Raw genomic sequence first — 25,274 nt, forward strand, 5'->3', positions numbered from 1 at the left:
GGTATATTTCACAGAGGATACCTCTGCTATGAAACAGACTCCGCATCCACATAAATCAATTTAACAAGAGGTTACCTCTGTTATGAAACAGACTCCACATCCACATAAAACAAAGTTCATCCCTGTCCATTTTCAATTGCAACTTAGATCTCTGGATGGGAAACAGAAAAACCTTACCCCAGGACTATCCCCTGTACTACTAATAGACAGAGGCAGCTCCTAAATGTTTTCTCACATGCATGGGTCCCCTCAAATTACTTACGGTATGATCCCAGTTTTTCTCATTAGGAGTAATATGTAAGTATTGACTATGGCATGGGTAAGGCCAATCTTTAAGCAAATGGGATAGGTTAATTCAAGTACAAGAAAGGAAATTGGCTAGGCTTAAAATGGCCCACAAAGGCAGTTATCCTAGTACTTATCTTTGAAACTATTCATTGAAGATGTAACAGCACTTGATAATGTGCTCACAGTGCATAACGTTTATCTTGACCATGCTAAAATCTTAAGACACTATTCCTAATAAGGGAAACTGATAAATTAAGGACACTAAATGGCAATCCATAAGTAATTCAATGGATAAAACATGATTAAGCTACAGGATGCAGCAAGTTAAGTTGGAGGTTTACATGTCTATCCAAACAGGGGTAATTCGTGGTAACCCACAGGTGCACTGTATTAATGCCACAGGAAGTGGGCTATAGACAATCAAATGTGATAATAATTGCAAACTGATTAGCATAATTACTTCAAGAAGATATGTGAAAATATATGAAAGTTTTCTAAGATGGTGTACAAAATTACATATTTAGTTCAGCAGTAATGACCCCAGTGTTAATGCCACTAAGTGAAGCAACATGAGACATGGCAAAAGATAATGCAAATTATGGCTTCAAAATAAAATATTATCATTAAATATCTAAAGGCAATACAAGACAACTACATAAACTCTGATCAACATGAACTGACAGTCAGACAAGCATAGGTCATAACTCACCTCTAAAGGGAATACAGAGCTAGAAAAAGCCTGTTCTATAACCAGTCAAATTTGAAAAGGCATGCCTGGTCAGTCCAGGAAGCTCAATGTACAACTTTATACCTTGCCAATGCAACACATTATTTAATGCATTGCTGTGTTTTATAGCTTTTAGACAAGCTACATTAAAATTCTTGACAAAACATACAATTCCTTGTTAGGAGAATCATGGACAAATAATTCAGAAAGGCTTCTGGAACTGTTATTATTTTCTGTTTTCTAACGGTTAGTTATATATAGTCTCTACCTGATCTGTAATGCACTGTCTGGTACAGTACTGTGTGAAAATTTATGTCTGGAATTAAAATTGTAAATCTGAATGCATGACTGACCTTCACTGCTGGGAACGTGCATAAGATTCAGGCACCTAATACTAAAGATGAATAATAACAGAAAAAGTAAAATTTACTTTACCCATTATCTATTAGGATTATGAAATAAACTTCATGATACAATCAGAAACATCAGTTATCAACTTCCTTCAAAAATAATCTTGATAGGTACAGTAGGTCATTAAGGTGACAACTGAACCTATGAACCTATAAGAGTAAGGGGGTATAGAAGTTTACAGCCACATCACATTTCAGTGTCTGTGTACTACTAAACTGTGATTGTCAATACTGGGTTGGGAGAAAAAAATTATTAATCTGACTTTGCTAGCTGTCATTATCATAAATCAAGTGCACACTGTGCATCATAAATGATGTGTAGGTAGTGCTGAGGTGGCATTGCTGTGACAAGGGGATCAAAGGTCTAGTAACCCACCTGTCGTGTTCTTTTGCTTTAGAAAGAAGACGCGGGACAACTGTGTGCTGTTGCTACCAACTCCAAACTTTATTGACAAGCCAACGTACAATACAATCCACATCCTTCCTGTCTCACAGTCCTTACGTCATGCACCTCCCCCGCCCCCAAAGAGCATTAGCTAAGGCAAGACAACTCAGTCCATTGAATACACCACATCTCCTTTTCTATAAGGCCCCTTTTCACTTATTACAAAACCCAGATCTATTCAATTTCTTCGTCTTCACTACGAACTTGGTACATTGACACAAAATGCTCGCTTAGCCATGTTCTGATTACTATAACACAAAGGACATTGCTATTTACAGACTGATCTCTACAGATCCAATCGGTCCGGCTTGTTAATAATTCTTCCTGATCTGGTCCTCACAACATCACTATGTACCCGGGTTTCCGGGGGAAGGCCATTGCAAGATGGCAAGGCCTCAACGGTCTTACTCAACACACTTTCCTGACACACAGGGTTTGATTCACACTCAGGCTCAGGTAAGGGAATCAAATGCACACGGTTTCACCAAGACAGTCCCTTGTGGCACGTCTACCTTAAATGACCTCGGCGAGTAATGTTTTTGATCTACAGTACCTGGGGTCTTCATATCTGTCACCCACACCTGGTCACCGGGCAACACATCACCCAGCGGCCTTGCCCGATGGCGCCTGTTGTAGTTTGTCGCATTATACACCCTCTTCTCCCTCTTTCCCCACGAGCCTTCTCCAGTCAGGCAGCACAGGGTCCAACTGCGAAGGATGAATCGGAAGAGAAGTCCGCAACCGCGCCCCATGAGAAGTTCCGCAGGGCTATATCCATTCTGCAGTGGCGTTGTCCTGTACGCCAGAAGAGCCATGTAATGGATCAACACTTTTTAAGCAGGTTCTTCACAGTCTGAACCGCACGCTCTGCTTCCCGCTACTCTGCGGAACCTGGGGCTGCTTGTGACATGCTCGGCCATAAGCCGCTATAAGTCCGCAAAAGACTGCCCTGAAAACTGAGGTCCATTATCAGACACGAGGACCTCTGGGATACCATGGCGAGCGAAGAAAGACTTTAGGTGGGTGATGACCTCGTTGGATTTGCTATGTTTCAACAATGCGATCTCAAAAAACCTGGATAAGTAATCCACAGCAAGAAGGTAAGTATTTCCTTTTAGTTCAAATAAATCCGTGCCCACTCTTTGCCATGGTCTGTCAGGACATTCAGTTGGGATGAGGGGCTCAGAATGATTCCTTCTCTCTGAGATGCACGTCCTGCATCCCAAAACCATGTCATTTATCTGTTGGCTGAGCCCAGGCCACCAGACAGTCTGACAGGCTCTGGCTTTGCACTTCACAATGCCTTGATGTCCCTCATGCAATTTCAACAACACCTCATTACGCATGGCAGAGGGGATAACAAGGCGTGAATCTTTTAACAGCAACCCATCTTTCACCGTTAGTGTAGAACGATCTGGCCAGTAGCTCTTCAATAAGGGTTCCTGGTTCGCATACAGCGGCCACCCCTGACTGCACAATTCCATAACCTGCACACACACACTGTCTGCTTTCAGCTGCTCCCGTAGTGTCTGGAGGAAGGATGGCTTCACCTGCATGTTTTCCACAATACAGTTCACGTAGATATCCGTGTCCTCCATTAACTTTGTTTCCTCCAGTGTTAGCCTGGTTTTAAGTGGAGAACGTGACAGAGCATCTGCCACCCACAGTGATTTCCTGAGCGCATTGCACTGTGTATGAGAACTGCATCAGTCTCATCCTGAAGCGCTGGATTCTAGGCGGTAGAAGATCCAGCGCCTGACCTCCAAGCAATGAAACCAGGGTTTGTGATCAGTTTCTAGACAAAACGATTTACCTAATAGGTAATCTCTGAAGCGCTCACATGCCCAGGTAGACGCTAGAGCCTCTTTCTCAACCTGGGCATATCGTTGCTCTGTAGGTGAGAGTGACCTTGATGCGTATGCCACAGGTCTCCAGCCGTCCTCCCATTGTTGCTGCAGCACGCTCCCTAACCCAAAGGATGATGCATCCGCAGAAATCTTCGTATCCCTATTCGGGTCGTATACAGCCAAAACTGGAGGTGAGGTGATCGCATCTTTTAAGTCATTGAATGCCTTTTCCTGGTCCCCACCCCAGTACCAGCTGTTCTTTTTTGATAATAAGTCTCTCAGAGCTCTATCCCTCTCAGCCAAATGAGGGATGAACTTCCCCACCTGATTCACCATGCCCAGGAAACTCCTGAGTTCTCCTACTGTAGCAGGTGCTTCCATCTCCGTGATGGACGCGGTCCTCCTTGGGTCTGGGCTTATGCCAGAATCTGTGATGACATGGCCCAAGAAAGTCACTTTGCTCCTCGACAGGTCGCATTTCCCCACATTCAGCGTAATGCCTGCCTCTTCCAGTCTCTTTAATGCCGCATGGAGTTGGGCGTCGTGCTCCTCCTGGCAACGACCCCAGACCAGCACGTCGTCCATGTGGCAAATCACACCCTCTAGTCCTTCAATGACCTCTGACATCATGCGTTGAAAGTGTTCGGGTGCAGAGTTAATGCCAAAGGGAAGGCAATTGAAGCAAAAACGCCCAAAGGGGGTTATGAATGTGGTAAACGCAGCCGACTCCTCTGACAAAGGAATTTGCCAAAATCCCATGTTGGCATCCAGTTTACTAAACACCTTCGCCCCGGCAAGCATCCCAAGACTCTGCTCAACCGAGGGCAGCACGAACCTCTCCCTGCATACATATTCATTTAACTTAGTGTAGTCTACACATAGTCTCAGTCTGTTACTGTCTTTCTTTGGGATGACAACCATGCCTGCACACCAGTCAGTAGGTTCCTCCATTCTGGTAACGACACCCAGCGTCTCCATCCTCATTAACTCCTCCTTCACTTTCCCCATCAATGGTAGTGGTATCCTCCTGGGGGTCTTCAGAGAGTATGGCACCGCATTTGGCTGAAGCTTTATGTGGTATTTCCGCTGCACTGCCCCCAACCCAGAGCACAGTTCAGGGTATGAGGTCTTCAAAGACTCCATGGTGATTGTGTCAACACGCTTCAGGAGACCCAGCCCCAAAATAGCAGGAAGACCTAAAAGCGGCGTGCGGAGTCCTTCAACAACATACACTTTCTCGCATGTCTGTCTTTGTCCATAACCAAGCTGAAGCTCCAAGGATCCTGTAACCTCCAGTGGCGTCCCTCCAGGACCCAACAAGGGTTTCTCCGGCTGCTGGAGCACAGGAGCATTTTTCCCACTGAACAAGGTGTCCAGGTCTGACTTGGAAATAACAGTAACATCCGCCCCCGTGTCAAGCTTGAAAGTCATAGATGTGCCCTCTATTTGAACCTCCACAATCCAGGAATGGTTCCCGGAGGAGACAGAACCAAGGAAGAAGCCCTGTTCTTCACGCTCTCCAAGCTCCTCGTCCTCCTCGATACACTGCACCACCTTAATCTGCCTGCAGACTCGCTGGTAGTGGCCCTTCTTCCCACACGAGCGACATCTTGCAGCAGTCGCCAGGCATAGGAGTTTATGATGAAATGGGCCCCACACCTGTAACACTGCGAGATCGGAGCGCCTTTACTCTTTTGCGCCTGTCGCTGAAAAATCGGTGTCAAGGACTTGCCCCAACCTTTCGAGGTCTCCAGCCGGCTTGGTGTCAAGTGGTGTCTGCACAGCATTCACGTTATACTGCAGGGCACTACTGTCGCACCTCAAAGCCGCCTGCTGCTTCTTAACCTCCTCCGACTGTCTGGCCATGTTTACAGCTCTCCAAGTCCAGCCCTTTTTCCATCTGCATCCGCTCGACAGTCTGGTGTCAGCCAAGCCCACAACAATTCTATCTCTTATGAGCTCATCGTGCAGCCCCATAATTGCAGTGTTCAGCTAATGCATGCAGCGCAGTAACAAAAGCATCAACAGTCTCATTCAGTTCTTGTTTTCGCATGTTAAATCGTGCGCTCATAAACAATGTTCTTCTTGACAATAAAAACCTTCGCCGCTCTTCACTTTGGCATACTCCTGATGCTCTGCATCGGTTAGCTTGAGGCCTCTCAGGACATCGTCTGCCTCATCCCCCATGCAGTATATCAGGGTGTTCACCTGGTTCCCTTCTGGGTTTGAAGACAAATTGCTGGCCTGACGGAACCGTTCAAAACGGGCGATCCATCGTGTCCATTCATGAGGTTTGGAAAATCAAAGGGCTCGGCTGAATACTAAACGTAGCATTGGGAGCGCTAGCTGCCATGTTAATTCTAGCTCGCGGCTGCCGACCATTCTCTTCGTCCGACATGTCCGCTCCCCGCGTCACTAGGCCACTCGTACGGTCTTCAGCAAGTGTTCAGCAATCCCAGTCACAGCCACACAGCACTTCTGACACCATGTCGTGTTCTTTTGCTTTAGAAAGAAGACGCGGGACAACTGTGTGCTGTTGCTACCAACTCCAAACTTTATTGACAAGCCAACGTACAATACAATCCACATCCTTCCTGTCTCACAGTCCTTATGTCATGCACCTCCCCCGCCCCCAAAGAGCATTAGCTAAGGCAAGACAACTCAGTCCATTGAATACACCACACCACCCTTCCAGATGTGTTCACTGACAGTTCATGGGCAGAAGTGCATAGACTGTGCCGGATTGTCAAGAGACACTGTGCATTGGTCATCACCTACTCGCCCATTAAGGCTACAGATAATACCAATGCATTTTTACATGGGTGGGCAGAGTCTTTCAGTAAACCATAGAATGATACAAGCAGATGGGCAGAAAGGACTCTGCCATGGCAGCATTCATATGGACAGAGAGAGTGTGTGACACTGAGTTTCTTATGGAAGGATGGTCTGCTTATGTATACATAGAAGGTGCTCCACCAGTGCTGAGTTCTGAAACATGCAGCACAGCCAAGACAAAGGTCCCTATGGAAAAGCTGCATGTAGAATGTCAGGCAAAAAAGAAAGTTCATCAACATAAAAAAGAACCAAATGAACATTCTTTCTAACACAGATTTAAAGCAAGTTTCCACACACCCATACAAGTCTTACAAAAGCTATGAATGTTATTATGGGAAAGAGAACTGAGACACCTCCCCTAACTGCACACACACACACACACACACACACACACACACACACACACACACACACACACACACACACACACACGCACGCGCACGCACACACACACACACACACACACACACACACACACACACACGTGGGCACGTGCACATGCACATCACTTTATTCACATTCATAAACAGAATGCAAAGAGGAACTTTACTAAAATCCATCAAAAAAATGCATGGACAACTGACTACATGATCTCTCAAATGGAATTTATTTACATATAGTACAATGTTATACAGCTAGTGTTCCTAGTACAGGGACAACATTAATTACTAGCAATTTTATTTTCCTTATTTTCTTTTATCATCCCCTCTTTGAAAATTTAAAATAAAAGCTTGCACAGAGGCATAAACTCTAGCCTAGCACAGCCAGCAGAGAAAGAAAGTATACTAAACTGCATTAAGGATTCAAAGACAGAATTACCAAAATGAAACAAACCACATTCTGTAAACATTTTAACATCTAGAATTAAACAAAATCTGATCAAATCAATATTTATAGGGCTATATAGCATTCAAAAATTAGCTCTTTGGAGTAATAATTCACTGCCTAACTTTAAAGGGAAACCATCACAGAAGTAGGGTTGCAGACTGGTACATTTTCCAGTACCATTCCTGTTTCTTTTAACACCATATGGATGAAAAACAGTAGTACCATCTCATGTACAAACAAAAATGTCTTCCATCTTTGAACATTCAGCAGAGAAGAAGCACAACTTGGACTAGATAAACTCATTTTACATTCACTTATAACTTTACCTTGTTTAGACAGACTCCATTTTAAAACCTACAATTTCTTTTCCATGAAACCAGATTCACACACATATGCACTCAGAGCTGGATCATTGTCAAATGGCAACCTAAGCATGATAACAGACCGAGACGCCCTGCCATACCGGTTTTCCATTACTTGGCCATTTTTCCTCAATTACCATAAAAAACTGTTCAAACCTGTCAGTTGTTGTTGTTTGTCTTTTGGCTTTTCCCAGTTAGGGGTCGCCACAGCAGAACTCCAGTCCGTTAATGATTGGCAGTAGATTTTCACGAATGCTGAGGTGCCAGCTCGACATCCAACCTTCAATGAAGGCACGCCCATTTATGCATGTCTTTCGAACACCCATCCAACTGCGGGGAGGACATGCAGACTCTACACACTCCCCACACTTCAGCTGAGAATCGAATGGGAGAACCTCTTGCTGTGAGGCAACAATGCTACTGCTGTACCACCGCGGATAATTGTTCAAACCTGTCAGTGTTCATACTATTTCCTTCTTCACTTTTACAATAATCACAGAGATTTGGATTTAATTTAAACTTCTCTCTCCGATTTTACAGCAAAAAGACTGACAGCCATTTGCTAAACAAAACAAAACAGTCTCACATTGAAAACAGACAGCATGAACAACAGTAAACTTCTATTCCCTTGAAACACACATTTATTGAAAATCCATCTGGCAATCCATTAAACTATGAGAGACTTGCTGGGATTTGTAAGTAATCTCTAGAAAAATGGTTAATTAAATCTCAACAGTACAACACTGGGTATGCTGCAATAGAGAAAGAAAAACAGTTGTTGAAGCAGTACGTAAACAATGAGGTATGTGATTGGAGCAGCTATATTTCCATTTTTTAAACACCTTTATTGAATGATCACTTGTGACATAGGCAAACTTACAGTTATATAAAAGTAATCAAACCATATTAATAAGTTCACATTTACAAATGTTATACATCACATATATTGTTATATGTCATATAATTAAAGCGACATTACATAAACTGTTACTCCTCCAAAATATTTTTCTGCATGTATTGTTCCCATAATTTTCATTTTTTCTATGTTATTTACTCCAACACTTTTCTAAAGATCCCACTTCTCTGTTATAATACTACTTCAAGAATAGTTGGTTTAGATTTTAATTTCCATTTTCTACTAACTGTTTTTTCTTTTTTTTTGCAGCTGCAAGATAAACTTCTACATCTTTGACCAGGTATACATACTCTGTATTGCCCCCAACAACCAAATTCGGCAATGCCATCTGGCTAGGGGTAGAACTAGCTGAGCTGGGCAGCATTTAGATGGGTAATCCATTTTGCTCAAGTAATGCCCAGTGTGGCTGCACTGGGCACTTTCAACAGTCCCCATATAGTCTTGGTAGTCTAGGGTATAGAAAACATGATAGATGCTTGTAGTTCTAGGCATACAGTGCTGTGCAACAGAACTACAAGCTTTATTAATAATAATAATAATAACAATTATTATTATTATTATTATTATTATTATTATTAAATCAGTAGCACTTATGGCCAAGCTTTGTACAGAGACTGCAAAGTAATGTTTAGCGCTGAAGTCTGAATGGTTAAGAGTGAAAACATGCAGTTGCTAAATGACCTGATATAGTAATTTCTCTGCTCATGCAAGTTGTGTGTGGCAGGACAAACAGGTAGAGGCATATTATGACATAAACAGGGGTTTTGCATCAACAGACCTTTTTTAAACAAAAAGAAGCATGAAGCTGTAACATAAAGCATTACTAACTCTTATCCTCAGTGCTTTGTCAGAAAATCAAACATTTTATAAGGAACATGGCAAGATATCACACAAAATCAGTGACATTTTGCAAAACCAGACAGCTAAGATGCATATTGATATTGCTGATGCAAAATACACAAGCACTTTCTTTTTGCTGTTATTGTTTGTTTGTTTCTTTCTTTCTTTTATCTTTTTGTTAGACCAAGCAGATTGATGAGAAAGTATCGGTGAAATAGCAGAGTTGCACTTCTGCAATCACAATCAGCAGCCGGGAACAATTTCCCTTTAAATTTACCTTAAAAGATATTTAGATTACAAGATTCAGCACCCGATGCCAGACTTTCCGGTTTAGCTGACAATTTACAGACTCCCATGGTTCTGCTATTTCATGGAGATATTGTCATTTGTCTGATTGTTCAAAAAAGAAAATTACATTAAAAAAGAAAAAGATAATCAGATGCATGCAGCATCCACAAGTATGAGAGCCAGATCATACAAAAGCTGAGTCAGTTAATGCTTATACAGCGGAATACAGTGTGTCACTCTTTTTTTTTTCTCAAAAATCCTTTTATTGATTTATAAAGTATGACATAAAACAAAACATCAAAACATTATAAATCTTATCATATATGAGTTGATTGAATTTATACACCTTGTAATAATGCATTTCAACTCATGAAGGTGAGAGCAAAACAATATCTAACAATATATACAATATATACAATTGATAACCAAGAATCAAAATATGAAATGAGACTATAGCCAATATGAGAAAGTGAAGTATGAGAGTAAATAAATCCACATAATGTATTGTGACAATGAATATGACAACTATTAATCACTATTAATAATGAAGAGGACCTTCTCTAAAACTTTATTATTTAAAACCCTTTTCTTAGGACTCTTCCAAATAGTTTTGTGTGCATAAATATACAAATATGCCATTGTTCTAAAAGCATTTCAATTTAATTTAGTGCGATCAAGCCAGTTTTTGGTAATGTACAGTTTAATAAGACAACAAATGAATACCAGCACATGAGTATCCAATTTAGAGAGATGAATCATGGGAATGTGTAAGATTGCAATTTCCCATGATAAAGTAGATTTATGGTACCCCATTTTCTGTAACCTTACTTTCAAGGAAGTCCAAAGTTTATGTGAAAAGTGGCAATACCAAAAAATGTGTAAAAGGTCGGCTTTGGAAAAAGAGCAACAAGGGCATGATGGAGACTTGTTCACGTCAAATTTGTTAAGTTTGGAAGGAGTATAATAAGCATTGTTATTAATCATCAGTTGGGTATAAACCAATTTCTTGAAAGGAGAGTATTCCAGAGTATTTCTAATGGCCAAAAGTTTTGGTTGTCTGTTAAATGAGGGTTATGAATAACCCAAAAGTTCGAGAAAAGACATGACGAATCTTGTATTAATTTAGTTAATAAATTATAAGATTTTGACAACATTTTCTCAGGTAGTAATAATGTTTTAATTATCAATTCCAAATTATTGAGATCTTGTTCTCTTGGCATCATAAGATTGAGATTATTCATAACCACATCTCTTATTTGGCATAGTATTGTAGTATAAGTACAGCTGACATTCAGAATCTTACGTAGTTCAGCCAGGGACACGTCTTTATATTTCAGAAATGTCCAAACCTTAATATTTTTTATAAGGGGATAATTTGAAAGGTTAAATGATGTATTATCCAGCTTAAAATTTGGGTTCAGGTGAATTGGTTGAAGTATATATGAAATCTTATCCATTTTGATTAGTTTTAATAATTCCTGGAATGCATTGATCTTATATTTTAGGAAAATCGAGACTTTGAGGGTGTTCAAGATATCAGTAGATATGAAAGGAAAGGCATCAGGGTTTATGTTCTTTGATATAATATATTAATTCCAAATCCTAACCCAATTAGATGTATTATTATTGTGAATGTTATTCATTTTAGAAATGGACAAAAGTTTATTTGCCAAAACAATTAAGTAATAAAGATAAAAATTTGGCAAACCTAAACCCCCTCTATCTTTGGAAGATGATAATTTAGAATAAGATATTCTAACTGCCTTAGGGAACCACAAAAAATTAGCTAATTCTTTATTAACTTTGTCAAAAAAAGATTTCGGGATTATTTGATCTGAAGAACTAAATTGGTACAAAAATTTAGGAAGGATATTCATTTTGATTATGGCAGCTTTTGATAGAAGTGAAAGATTCAAAAGTTCCCATCTACGCATATCTAGCATTATTGTTGACCATAATTTATATAAGTTATTTTGAAATGAAGATAGGCTATTATGCTTCATATGAATACCCAGATATTTAACCCCGTATGTAATATGGAAATGAGAATCAGGGAATAAGTAAGATTTATGAGCTAAATAATTCAAAGGAAAAATATGAGTCTTTTGAGGATTAATGTGATAGTCCGATGCAAGAGAAAATTTCTCAATAGAATTCATAATCTTTTTAAAATCTGAGAGAGGAGTTTGAAAGAATATAACTAAGTCATCTGCAAAGGCAGAGGAAAATAAATTATTGTTAAGAATCCTAGGAATTTTGTGAAATGTATTTTGTGATATGTACAAAAGTAAAGGTTCCAAATATATGTTAAAAAGAAAAGGAGATAAAGGACAACCCTGTCTCGTACCATTAGTCAGCTTTATAGGACTTGAAGTGATTCCGTTAATATATAGTCTAGTAAAGGATTTTTTGTACAGAGTTTTGATAAAATTTATAAATGTAATGGGGAAATTAAAACATGACATAGTCTGAAAGAGAAAATTCCAACACACTCTATCAAATGCATTTGATGCATCCAAGATCAGTGCATACAATGGGTTATTATCATATTTTGTAAGATGTATAATAGATTCCAAGGTCAAGGTGTTTTCCCAAATGTGTCTATGGGACATAAAACCTGTCTGATCTGGCAAAATTATTGATGAAAGGACATTTTCCAATCTCTTAGCAAGAATCGAAGACAGAATCTTAATATCTACATTGATTAATGAAATCGGTCTATAGTTGCGGGGGTCAGTCTTATCTTTACTATTTTTCAGAATTAGTATAGTTTTTGAAGTGTTCCAGTGGAGATCAGATATGTCATTTATAATTATATAGTTATATACCTTAAGGAGAAATGGAGCAATTACTGTTTTAAAGGATTTAAAAAAGTTAAGTGTAAAACCATCAGGGCCCAGGGATTTGCCAATCTTTAGCCTATCAATTGACTCTGCAATTTCTAAAAGAGTAAGAGGAGATGAAAGAGTATTTTGCTGTTTTTCATTTAAGGTGGGAAATATTATGGAACTTAAAAAACTATTTATATGACTATTATTTATAGAATTAGAATATTTAGAATATAACTCTGTATAAAGTGATGAGAAGAGATGCAAAACTTCCTTGTCCGTACTATATATTTGATCTTTATATTGTATGGGCGATATTTTAGATCTCTCAAAATTTTTCTTAATTATTCTTGCCAAGGTTTTGGAAGGAATTTGGGCCCATTCTGAGTAAGTGGCTAATAATCTTTGCTCCAATATTGAAAGATTGTTTTGATGTAGTAAAATAAGTTCCTTTTGTAAGTCTATAATCTGCTTTTCATATGAGGGGTCCGGATTTAGCCTATAATGATTTTCAAGAGATTGAATATTCAGTTTTAAACATCTTTCTTTACTATTATGTTGTTTTTTTAAGATATGCAGCCTTACCAATAAACATTCCCCTTAACCTAGCTTTGCATGCCTCCCACTGCACATCATAGGGAATATCTGTTGAATCTAACTCATTTTCCATTTCCTGAATTATTTCTATACACATTTTACTAATTTCTTCGTTAGATAGCAAGTTATTGTTTAATGTCCAGTTATTCCTTTTGAGTTTATGACTCAGGTTAAAATTTAGATTTAATTTTACTAAGATTCTAGAGTGATCAGATAGAAATCTAGGTTCAGTAGTGAAATCCATTAATAACTGTGAAAGGGAATTTGAAATAAGAAAAAAATCCAATCTAGACCATGAATGATAGCATTTAGAATAATAGGTATAAGTATCAATTTTATTTGAGTATTTAGTGAGTTGTAGAGGGTCTATAAGATTATACTCTAATATTAAGTCCTCCAAAGCAAAGGATGCTTGCTGATTATATGAAGAGGAATAATTTGTACGATCTATGACCGGGTTAATTACAGCATTCCAATCCCCTCCCAAAATAACAAAGTGATCTTTGTATGATGAAAATATGTTGTAAATCTGAAATATAAAAGTATGTTGATCACTACAAGGGCCATAAAGATTTAGTATCAGTAGTGGTTTGTCCAAATTATGTATGAAAGCTGTAAAATAGCACCATCTACCTTTATCGTCATATTTTTCTTCAATAATAGTTCCTTGGAATTTTTGCTTAACTATAATAGCCACCCCCTAGAGTTAGAAGTGTCCCCTGAAGCTATTATTTTCTTAATCCATTTTTTATTTCTTATTTTGTTCCAGTCGTCCCTAGGAATATGTGTTTCTTGCAAAAAACATATATTGGCTTGTGATTTATACATTAAATTATATAATAAGGATTTCTTATCTTTATTTTGGATCCCCCTTACGTTCCAGGAATCAGTTATTAATAAATTAGTCATATAATTATTAAAGGTCTGTTAAAGAAGATGTTAAAATATAGATTGTTTGTGATTAAGTAAAGTATAAATGTGGAAATTAAACCAAACTTAGTCTCATTATAACAAATAATACATATAGGTGTATGTTTCAATGCAAAGTTAACTCTAACCTCATAAGTTTTGCTCTTCCCTACCCCAGTGCCTACCCACCTAAACCTATCTACCAAGGGAAGATGAAAATAACTACATATACAATTTAAAAACTTGGTTACCAAAATCACATACATATGTGAAGAAAATTTAAGTAAAGTCCTAAAAAGGACTATAACCAGGTTAACAAAACTAAACATATTTACACAGCTATCCAAAAACAAGATGCCCGACATATACATTCCCCATTCAAAAATGTACTCAAAAAACTCCTGTAAATTTAAATATAATTGTGACCAGAGTATATATGTAGTTAATCCTGTACTACAGTATATATCTATGATGTAAAATGTTAGTAAGATAAAAATTTAATTGGTGCAACATTAATATATTTATACATGTAAAGATCATACATGTATGTGTAGCAATATACGAATATGTCTATAATCAAAAAGGATTCATGTAATTAAAAATTTAAAATCTTCACATTCAAATATACACTATATTGCTTTGTATTACTAAATCCTTTAAACAGAGTATCTCTGATTAATCATCTTTACTATCTTTAAAAACAAATTGTATGACACAGGTATATGAAAATCCAATTAGTAATGAGAACATCAGTAAGTCTAGTAAAAGGTCAATCAATATCGATGAAATCACCTGAGTCTCATATTCTTTAACATAACATAAATATAATATGTAGGATGATATTTTAATATTTATCATAGATGTAAGTATAATATGAGAAAATGCATTCATGTATACTGTGATAATTACCAAGGGCTTCAACTAACCCTATAGGGTAATATTACACCCTAACACTTCCAGTATTGTCATTAAAAGTATACAAGTGAAAATATATTTTTAACAGAAAATATATACCTAAATTATAAAAATAAAATATTCCACATTTTTTGCAATTGGCCCAATATACTAACTGCAGCATATTAAGCACAATAAGTGTTCTTGTAGATGGCATTTAAAGTTGTCAGCACTTAGTAGATAATAGATGTGTAAAATAAATTATCTCCTGAATATTAGATTTGTTATGCGCCAACTACATGTAAAAGTTATAGCTAAAAACAAGTTTTCAATCTATATTACACAGTGTTTTAGCTTAAAAGTTAGTTATAAAGGCTTAAATGCTTCCGCACGCATGTAGTACCAGTCCAGTACGAGAAAAAGACTTCCTGAATCACGTAAAGCGCACTGTCACAACCTGCAAGAAAGAAAGCCACTTACTTGCAAGAAACAGTGCTGCTGAAGTCAAAACACAGTTTCCAAGGATGAAATCAGCAGTTCTTCAAATGCGGGATATCAGTGGAACAAGAAACCATATTCTGTGCAAGCAGACAATCGTGAACAAATGTTTACATACTTTTCAGCTTTCTTTCCGAAGACTTGTCATCAGACCACAGAGTATGTAGCACGAGCAACACAATTCTGATCAGATAAAAATAATTGCATTACCCTAGCGTCGCTAGTGACATCCAGAGAGTATACACCAAGGTAAAAGGCTCGTGAATAATTCCAAATACAAAACCAAGGCATTCAGTGAAGATTAGTGACTCTATGTAGCACGAGAGACCAGATATTATTCCCTCCATTCTGCTGATGTATTCTTAGACGAAGAAACATTACTTTTTCATGCAAACAATGCCAAGTTGATGTTGGTATATTGTAAAGGCGTAACATACTGGAATATTAATATGTGAGTTTGCGACAACTCCAAGAAACATTAAAACACATGTTTCATATACAAAAAAGCTGAGTTATTTTTTCACCTGTCAAAGCTATGTCATATAATCAATATTATGAAAAAAAGAAAAAAAAGACATAGTATTAAAGGTTAGCTCACAAACTTAAAACATCAAATGCACTTAAAATAATTATGAGTTTTATTTTTGTGTGTCATTAGTAGGAAGAGCCTTGAATACTTTTAAGAATATATCTTTTGCTTCTTGTGGGTCTGTGAACACATAAGTCCTGTCATTATAGTTGAAAGAAAGAGTATTAGGATAACACATCCTAAATTTTATTCCCCTTTTAATCAGGTCTGCACAGAATGGAGACAGTTTTTGTCTGTTTAATTTTATTTGAGCTGGTAAATCCTGTGAAAAAGTCAATTGGTGTACCTTTCATTCTGAAATTGTATAAAAAGTCAATTTATGTTTATTCCAGATTAGATATTTTTTACTTTTGGCTGCTTCTAAGATACGCTGGGTGTCTTGAAAGTTTAATAACCTTGTGTATATAATCCGAGGTGAAGTAGAGTCTTGTCTAACACGCAGGGCTCTGTGTGCTCTTTCTACAGTTAAAGTTTTTGTATTTGTTTCACAATTAAGTAAAGCCTCAAATATTTGTTTAGTCACTGAAATTAAGTTTTGATTTTCATAAGATTCCAGCAATCCTCTAATTATTATGTTATTTCTCCGGCTCCTTGCCTCCAAATCCAGAACTTTAGCTTGTAAATCAGCAATTAGATTATCTTTAGATTTTAAGTCATTTTCAATAGATGCTGCTCTTATTTCTATGGCTAAATACTTATTTTCAAGAATGTCCATTCTTTCATTAATCTGTTTTAAAGTTTTACCAAAATCAGTAAATTGGTCAGAAAAATTCTGTATAGCACTCTGAATGGGTTGTAATGCCATTTTAAGTCTTCTAAATGAAAATTAGAATCAAGTTTTTCTTTTGCACTTACTTTTATGATTTTGGTAGATGATTTAGAGGTTTTAAGTCTCTTGGAGCTAGTGTCCTTCTCTGGAAAAAGCATAGAAGAGAATTTGGCCTTAGTTGTCTGTGCATCCATGGAATCTGAGTTGCCAGCCATGCCCAGGTTAGAGGTGTGAAAACAGAGAAACTGACACAGAGATAAGCATCTGGAGTGCACTTGTCCAAAGACTGTTGAAGCCAAAAGTATTCTGAGGTAAAATAATCCAAAAATTTACCTTTTTCCAAAAATAAACAATCCCAAAGTGAAGGACTTGTATCAGAGATAATTTCTGTAAAAAAAACTGTGGAGAAATTTCACTTAAAAGTAGTTAAAAGTAGCCGGTAATTACATAGCAGTGAGGAGCTCAATGAATAGGGAGTAGTCTAGTCGGCGGCCATCTTTGAATATCAGTGTGTCACTCTTATATTAAACAATAGTGCAGCTATGGTGTGAAAGTATATTTACAGGTAGGAACATTGCTCCTGTGACAAATCGATCATGTTAACGATGCAATACGCCAAAATGCCTCCACTCAATGTGAATGTAGAATAGATAGGAACAAAACTGCTGTTAGTTTATCTTGATGCATATGCTCTTGTGGTTGTTGATTTGCAGGAGAAAGAGAATTATTTCAGCAATGGGAAAGTTGGGGTGGGTGAGGGGGTAGGAAGTGATTTCAAGTTGTTGGGTTTTTTTGTTGTTGTTTTTTTGTATCATAGCCACACAACCAGCTTTCTTATGTTGTCTGTCATTTCTTAATTATGTTGTAGCCTGCGGGGAAAAATTTCTGGTCTTTAGTACCTAGTTTTAGCCAGGTTTCTATGGCTATTAAGTCAGAGGTGTATGAGGCTATATATATATATATATGTAACTGTGGAAGTTTACTATTATCTTGGTTGAGTGGAAAGGAGTACTAGGGGTAGCTGAGGTGGCATTGTTGCAAGTCTTTACAGAGGGCCCAGGATTAAGATGTATATCACCATCAAAGCCAAGCTTTGATGAGAAGTAAGTGTAGTGAAATATATTCTAAGATTTAATTTTCACCTTTAAATTATCTATATGTAGTGTGGGTTCTTCTTTGGTGTATTTGTAATTAAAGAAAGTATGGGGTTTTATAGAGAATAGCCTGGGTGTATAACAGCATGAGAGTGGGATGATTTAGAATTATGGTGCAGTGTTCTTGAGATGAAAGTGAGGTTAGGTAAAACTGGAGTATGATGAGATGTGGCATGGGTAAGAATATATAATAGAAGTAGGGGCAGTAAGTGAAGTGGCAGCATTATATAGTTATAGCAGAGAAAAGTAAGTTTGAAGGATTTAATAAGGAGTGAGCAGTAGAATAAATGAAGGTATTGCTGTTTAAATTGAGGTGGGTGAATGGAATAGTAGGGAGAGGAGTAAAAGTAGAGTGAGGAGGGAAGGACCAAAGAAAGGTGGTGTGATATAATATAGTTATGTACAGGAGGGAAGAGCAAATAGGGTTTCTGTAATGTGCATGATTTGTTGTAGGTGTGGAGCGGGTTGGCTTAGGGAAGTCTAAATGTAGTTGTAATGGGGTGGGGGTGGGGGTTAAGACAGCGAAGTGAGCCCCAGCTAATTGAGGGCAAAAGGAGCAGGTTTCAGCCCCTTAGAATGAGTGCATGGCCAAAAACAATCAATAGAGTTTGTGCTGCTAAGGTTTGCATGCAAGTAACTAAGGGCACTTACTAGTGTAAATACAAATGTAAATCTTGGACTATGCAGTATTAAAAGTAGAAGACTAAAAGCAACACGGGTAGAAAGACATAATAGTAATATAGCAAGAAGTTAAAGTAGTTAACAGTGAAACCCCTTAGGGCCAGTGCATGGCCAAAACAATTAATAGAGTTGGCATTGCTAGAGTCTGCATGCAAGTAACTCAGGGTGCTCACCAGTGTAAATGCAAAAGTAAATAGACTATGTTGTATTAAAATTAGTAGACTAAAACAATAAGGGTTGAAATACATAATAGTAACATAGCAAGTAGTTATCAAGAAACCTCAGGTCATGGAAAAAAGAAAAAGCAAAACAACACAGATTTGCCTGTACAGGCAAAGATGGACATTCACAAAAGCAGTAGCTGGAAAGAGCAATTAAGAAAGTACAGGTTGTCAGCAAGAGTATGGCATAGTTCATTAATTACAGATGATGGGGAAGGGGAAAACTAAAGGCAGTGGAGGCTATTTTTGATTCTAGTTCTGAAAAACAGCCAAAAAGCAGACCGCTAAGTACTGGCCAGGCAGAGAAGAAACATGAAACTTGGTACTATTTTGAAGAGAGCATGATTAGGATAACACAATGAACAAACAACTCCCCCTTACACTGAGTAAAAAGACATGTCTACTTTTGCAGGGCTGTATGTTGTATTTCCTCTGCTGCAATCTTTGGGAAGCACGGTCTGCAACTATCTGGAATATAACAAAACGATATGGTTAACTGTTGAAGAGGGAGTTATAAAAGTAAAGGAGGCAAAATGGAACAGCATTAGTGTCAAGAGGTCATGGTGCATATGTAGACAGTAAGAGCTAAAGAAAGAGATAGCATTAATAAACCTAACTGAAATTAGAGTTATAGTACACTGACAAGGCAGGAAAGTAGTTTAAGATCAAGAGACAGGGGCACAGAAATGACATACATTGTATTTCCTCTATGTCCTGAGTTTAGATATGCAACTGGTGACTTACAGCAAGGTGAGTTAGAGGTGCAAGGCTCATATTGCAGCATCATGCTTGGAGAAAGTCGAATGCTGCTCAATGATATGTTCGTATCTGCCTGGAAAACATAGTCTGAGAGCTCCATCATGTATCTCTTCATATAGTCCTGAGAGGTAAATATCAAGACATTGACACCCACATGTAGTATGACAGAGTCATACCAGTACTTGTTGTTCAAGGACTTGAGTGCGTGTGTGATCTCACAGATCTTGGCACCAGACAAGCAACTAATCATTACTCTTTCCTTGCTCAGTCTGGTAAGAAGTACATCTGTATGTCTTACAATGGAGTCATGTATGACTAGAATGTTTGGTTGAGTAGATGCTTGCCTTACTGGCTCAGCATCTGTGACTTTGGAATTCCTTATGCTATGTGAGGTGGTAGGCTTAACTTGTTGGATGTGTTTTGTGCCTGTGTTGCATTTTGGACGTCTTTGAAGTTTAGGCAAGTTAATCTTTAGAACCTCAGCATACGATGGATTATGTGTATTGTGATGGCCTTGGTGAGTTGTGGTGCATGATGTACTGCTGGCAATGTTGGTATCTGAGTTTACTGGTGTGAAATTTTTGCCTCCAAGGGCATCATATATGTATATCTCACACACGCTGTGTTATGCTGTTTGTGTGATTATTTTCAGACAGCATGAGACAATTCTTACACTTTCTCAAGGTACTCATCTCAATCAATCTGACTACTGAAGTTGTGGGAAGTACTGGTTCATGGTTTCAACAGAAATGATTTTTGGGGGGGCAGAGGCAACTATAACTGCTGGTACTTTGGTTTGTTTAGGTTACTGTTTGGGTGGACTTACTACTAAAGTGTAGAGAGATGCCTAGTCATTCAGTCAGAGGTGTACTGCAGATCAAGATGTATTTATTTGCATTTGGCATAGGTTATTTGAATCTCAGACCTAAGGTTGTAAAGATTTTCCATGTTTAATAGTGAAAACCGCTCTTGCCTAGCCAACCCACTGCAGATTGACTCCAACATCAGCATTACACTGAATGCGGCTAAATGCAGCTTTTTTCATCCCTTTGAATAAAAAGCTTGTTTCTTAAAGTTCAGGGCTTTCCATGCTTCTCAAAGTCTTGAATAAAACAACTTAAGTGGGTGCAGCTCTGTACAGGCTATAGCAGATGCACTACAGAGGCATCCGATCAAATAAAGCCAAAAGATGAGCTCTGTTACATCAGAATCTGTAGCAAGTGACAGATCTCTTAGTCCTATGACTCAAAGCTACATCAGTTACCCCAAGTAGGTTAGAGTTTTAGAAACCTTAGCTTTTACTGTGGGGAAGGGGAGAATGTAATTAGTGTACAGCCAGTACGGAGCAGCAGGAGAAGCAGTACTTACTGTATCAGCAAGGGCTGGGAGGTCTGTAACAATGTCACTGGCGGATTTAGGCATCGGCACAGGCGCATGCCAGCCCCTTTTGAAGCTGTTCGGAACTTCATTAAAACAATAAAAACAGAAATTCACTCCCTGTTTTGTTGAAATTGGAAAATGTACCACCAAAATGGTAAATTTTTCTGTTTCAACTAACAAACTTTTGTCCACTTTGAAAGTTGCATGGGAGATACAACTGCAATTGGTTGCAGTCAGTTGCAAAGATGGCAGCAGGCATGTACTACACACACTATGGCCAGCCACTGAGTAGCAAAAAAAAAAAATGTTGGTTCACTTTTCAGCTTGCTGCCTGCTTTGCTTGGGTGACTGGAGATTTGTGCAATGGTGACAATTGTAATTGGCTGCTGGTGCATTTGGCAGGCAGTTTAACTCCCGTTAAATACAGCTACAGTTGAATCCTTCTCCTGGTTTTGGAGCTGCTGAGGTGTGCGAGTCGTTACTTCATGAGTGACTATGTGTCATGTAAGTCGGCTTGCTGATTTTTTTCTCCTCTTCCTTGTTTAGCAAAGTTAGTTTGGAGCAGAGTACAGTCTCCAAAAATGCCTACAGGATACGGTCCCATGATCTGTAACTCTTCCCCTCATGCCCATATCCACTGATTCTACGTATTTTGGAACAAATTAGATAAGGGAGGATGCTGCACATTTTAAATATTGCTCTTATCAACTTAGGAGGTTGCTAGAATAACAGGATGTGTGCAAAGTGCTAACGTATTTTCTGAAGGGTATAAAGTCTGAAACTCAGACATAAGTCACTATTTAGTGACTTCAGTCCTCAGCTGCAGAAGTGAGAAACAAGCCAAAGATATGAAGCAAAGATCTGGACACTCCTTCCCTCTTACTGCAAGACATCAAATCTGGACAAATCCAAATATAATGGGGGAGGCATAAAAATACGTGCAGATTTTAAATATTGCTCATAAATGTAGAAGATTGCTAGAAATAACACAATTTAGTTTTATGTGCATTTTCTGAAAGATATAAAGTCTGAAAATCAACTGTATGCCACTGTTCTTTAACTTCAGTCCTCAGTTAGATGTCAGAAACCTGTAATAAGGAACACCAATGATATGAGGCAAAGATCTGGATGTTTTGCAAAAATCTGGAAAGTTGAGAAGTATAGATCCCTCCCATATCAGATGCTGGGCTTGAGCAGGTGCTAATGAAACAAAAACAAAGCATGTGGGTCTCCCAAAAATGCACACTAAAATATGAATATTTAATATAGCACACACTGGTTGAAACTATAGATTCATTTAAGGACCTGGGTATATGGGTAGATCCAGCTTTTGAGTTTTTCTAATCATATCACCCAATTGTTTAATAATTATAGAACTATAGGTTGTATAAGAGATTTATAAAGTCTAGGAAATCAGAAATAAAGTTATTGTTCATAGGACGATACTAGGGTATTGGCCTGGAGGCCCTTATAAGTCTAGCCGAGAATTTCACCCATGTTCCCACAAAGTCAGCACCTGTTCATTAACTTGAACATGAAATAATATGGAAACCTTACAGGAAAACAAGGAAGAGAAAACAGGAAAGAGTCAGTGGAAATACACCAATGGTATCCATGGATGTGAAAATTTAAGTTTGCCTCATTGGTAAAAGGTACAGGGTTTGAATCTGATCTCAGGTTATTGGCAAGGCTTAGCTTGGTATTCGCCTATGAAACTATCGTACAGTGGAGCAGATATTTAAGGAAACCGTATTCAGGTATACAGAACATTTAGAGACAACTACCTCTAGAAATTTTTTGTGGTTGACAAATAGAAAATCAGACAACCTATCTAGAAGATTCTATAACAATGAGAAGTATACTCATTTTTTTCTCTCTCCGCTAATGCATGAATAGACTACCAGATTACATTAAAGCAAGCACTAGATTAGATATTTTTAAGAACATCCTGGACACTTGTTATGGGATCAGTTGTTTTGGTATACTGGCAGACTAGAAGGGCAGTATTGCCCGTTCTTGAAATATTTGTATTCAAGAGCACTTTCTGCTCAATTTTTTTATCATGAAATATTTCACCTTGCATAACATCTAGTGAATAAACTACAAATGTGTGTGTGTGTGTGGGGGGGGGGGGCAAACATATGTGATTTTTTTGCAGTATTTGAGTGGTATTAACAGGATCACAGCCAAATCACTGTGTATCCTTTTATTGTTAGCCATGGTAGATGAATTCATGATTTTAATGTGACTGCATTTCATTTGGTATGCTGATCATGTAGTGGTTAACTTAAGATCATTTTTAGAGAGGTCTGTGTTTTCTTGTAATGGTAGAAATTGTGTGGTGGGAGGCAGGTCAGTTTCACCTCTGCATAAAAGATGGGATAAAGTTGGTGCCTATGGATATGATTTCTAAGTTTATATTACGGTACAAGTCCAGTTCTGCATAGCTCACTATATAACTATTTAGTTGTATTATTTTGTCTATATAGTGCCAGCCATTTAAGCTACTAAAATTGTGAAATCTGATTCAAGAAACACTGTCTGGAAGCTCTGACCTTCTTGCACTCTGTATTTTGTAGTTAAATACCCTGTTGTATTGTGTACAAATCATGTAATGAAAGTCTAACTTGAGACATGAATTTAGTTTTTTTATAGTTGCTCCAGTATACATAGTTCATGTAGCTTCTCTGCTGCTTCCTTTATAACTGGTCTTCATTGTGTTACTGTGATAAAGTTCTGCTGAGAACACTGCATGCTAAACTGGCTGAAGTCAGTTTATTTATTTAACATTTTCAGCAACAGTTTTCTTGTTTTTTTCTGTAAAGCTATACTGCACTGGAAGCTGTGAGGGTAGCATTACAGCCTGTTTTGAAACTAAGCACCAGTCTGGCATTTTGCATTGTACGTTTTCATTTTGTGTGTAATGCTGATGTTGCATGCAGTTTACAAATTTGGTTAATTTCAGTTGTAACATGCACTGGGTTTATTGCCATTACTGAAGGTGTAGAGTCAAATGTAATTGTGTGCAGTAGTACGATTTTGATAAGCTGTTTTTTTCTCAATAGCTGTTTTTGCTGCCTTGTGTCTTATGAATAGCCTGTTGTGAAATATCCATGCTAACTTCAATGAGAACAGGGACGTCGGGAGGCATACGCACTGTACTGATTTCAGTACAACTTATTTAGAAGGGGGGTAGCTTTTTAAACTTTGTTTTTTCGCGCTTTACTGCACGATGACGTCAGCTCATCAGGGCAGCCAATCGGAATGGAGCTAACTGCGCATGTATTTCCGGCCGCGTTTCAAATGCGTTTTCAAGCAGGAGGATGTTGGATGTACACGAGCGTTATGGAGAGAGGGTATGGACGTTATTTCGAAGGGTGTTGGATGTACACGAAGCGGCGTTATGGACGTTATTTAGAAGGGTCTTCCGAGAGGGTTGGTGAGTAATATGAAGTGCAAGTGTGTGTGTGTGTGTGTGTGTGTGTGTGTGTGTGTGTGTGTGTGTGTGTGTGTGTGTGTGTGTGACGGATGTAGTACCCTACTCTTGCTATGTACCAGTCCCAGCACTGGAATATAAGTCCAAGTTCCTGATGTAAGTGCAGAACCTACACCATGATGGGAATGGACTCTGAGCCTCCTTTCATATTCATACTACTTATCAATTACATTGAGTTATGCAAACAATGCCATACTTCGAAAACATGGCCTGTGTATATGATTACAGTTTTCTTCCACTAAAACTGAAATATTTCATTTATTTTTCTGTGACTGTATTTAAGTTTCTATTTCCATTTTCTGTAAACACCTATGTATACAATAAGTAAATCACACACATAAGGAATTACCAATTAAATTTACTAAAGTTCTTATATACCTCTTCAGCATGCATATAGCAATGGCACTCAGCATTTCTTATATGTAAGAATGCATGTAACAGTGATGCTCATCACATAAAGAGCCCGTATAAGATAATTATTTACACAGGAAAAACAGACATAGGTACATAAAAACATATAATTTGCACAGGTGGTAGTCATATTTTGATACATATGTATATGTTATCTATCTCTTTAAAACTCGATGTACTTGCAAATTTCAGCTCATAAATGTGTACTCAAGACAGGCACTTACTGCAGTGTTACAGTTTAAATACACCTACCTCACTTTTATAGAAGACTGACTGCTTCACCATTACTTGTGACTCATAAA

The sequence above is a fragment of the Protopterus annectens genome, chromosome 5.part1, assembly GCF_019279795.1.
Source record: "Protopterus annectens isolate FY-2018-M chromosome 5.part1, PAN1.0, whole genome shotgun sequence".
Taxonomy (NCBI): Eukaryota; Metazoa; Chordata; order Ceratodontiformes; family Protopteridae; genus Protopterus; species Protopterus annectens.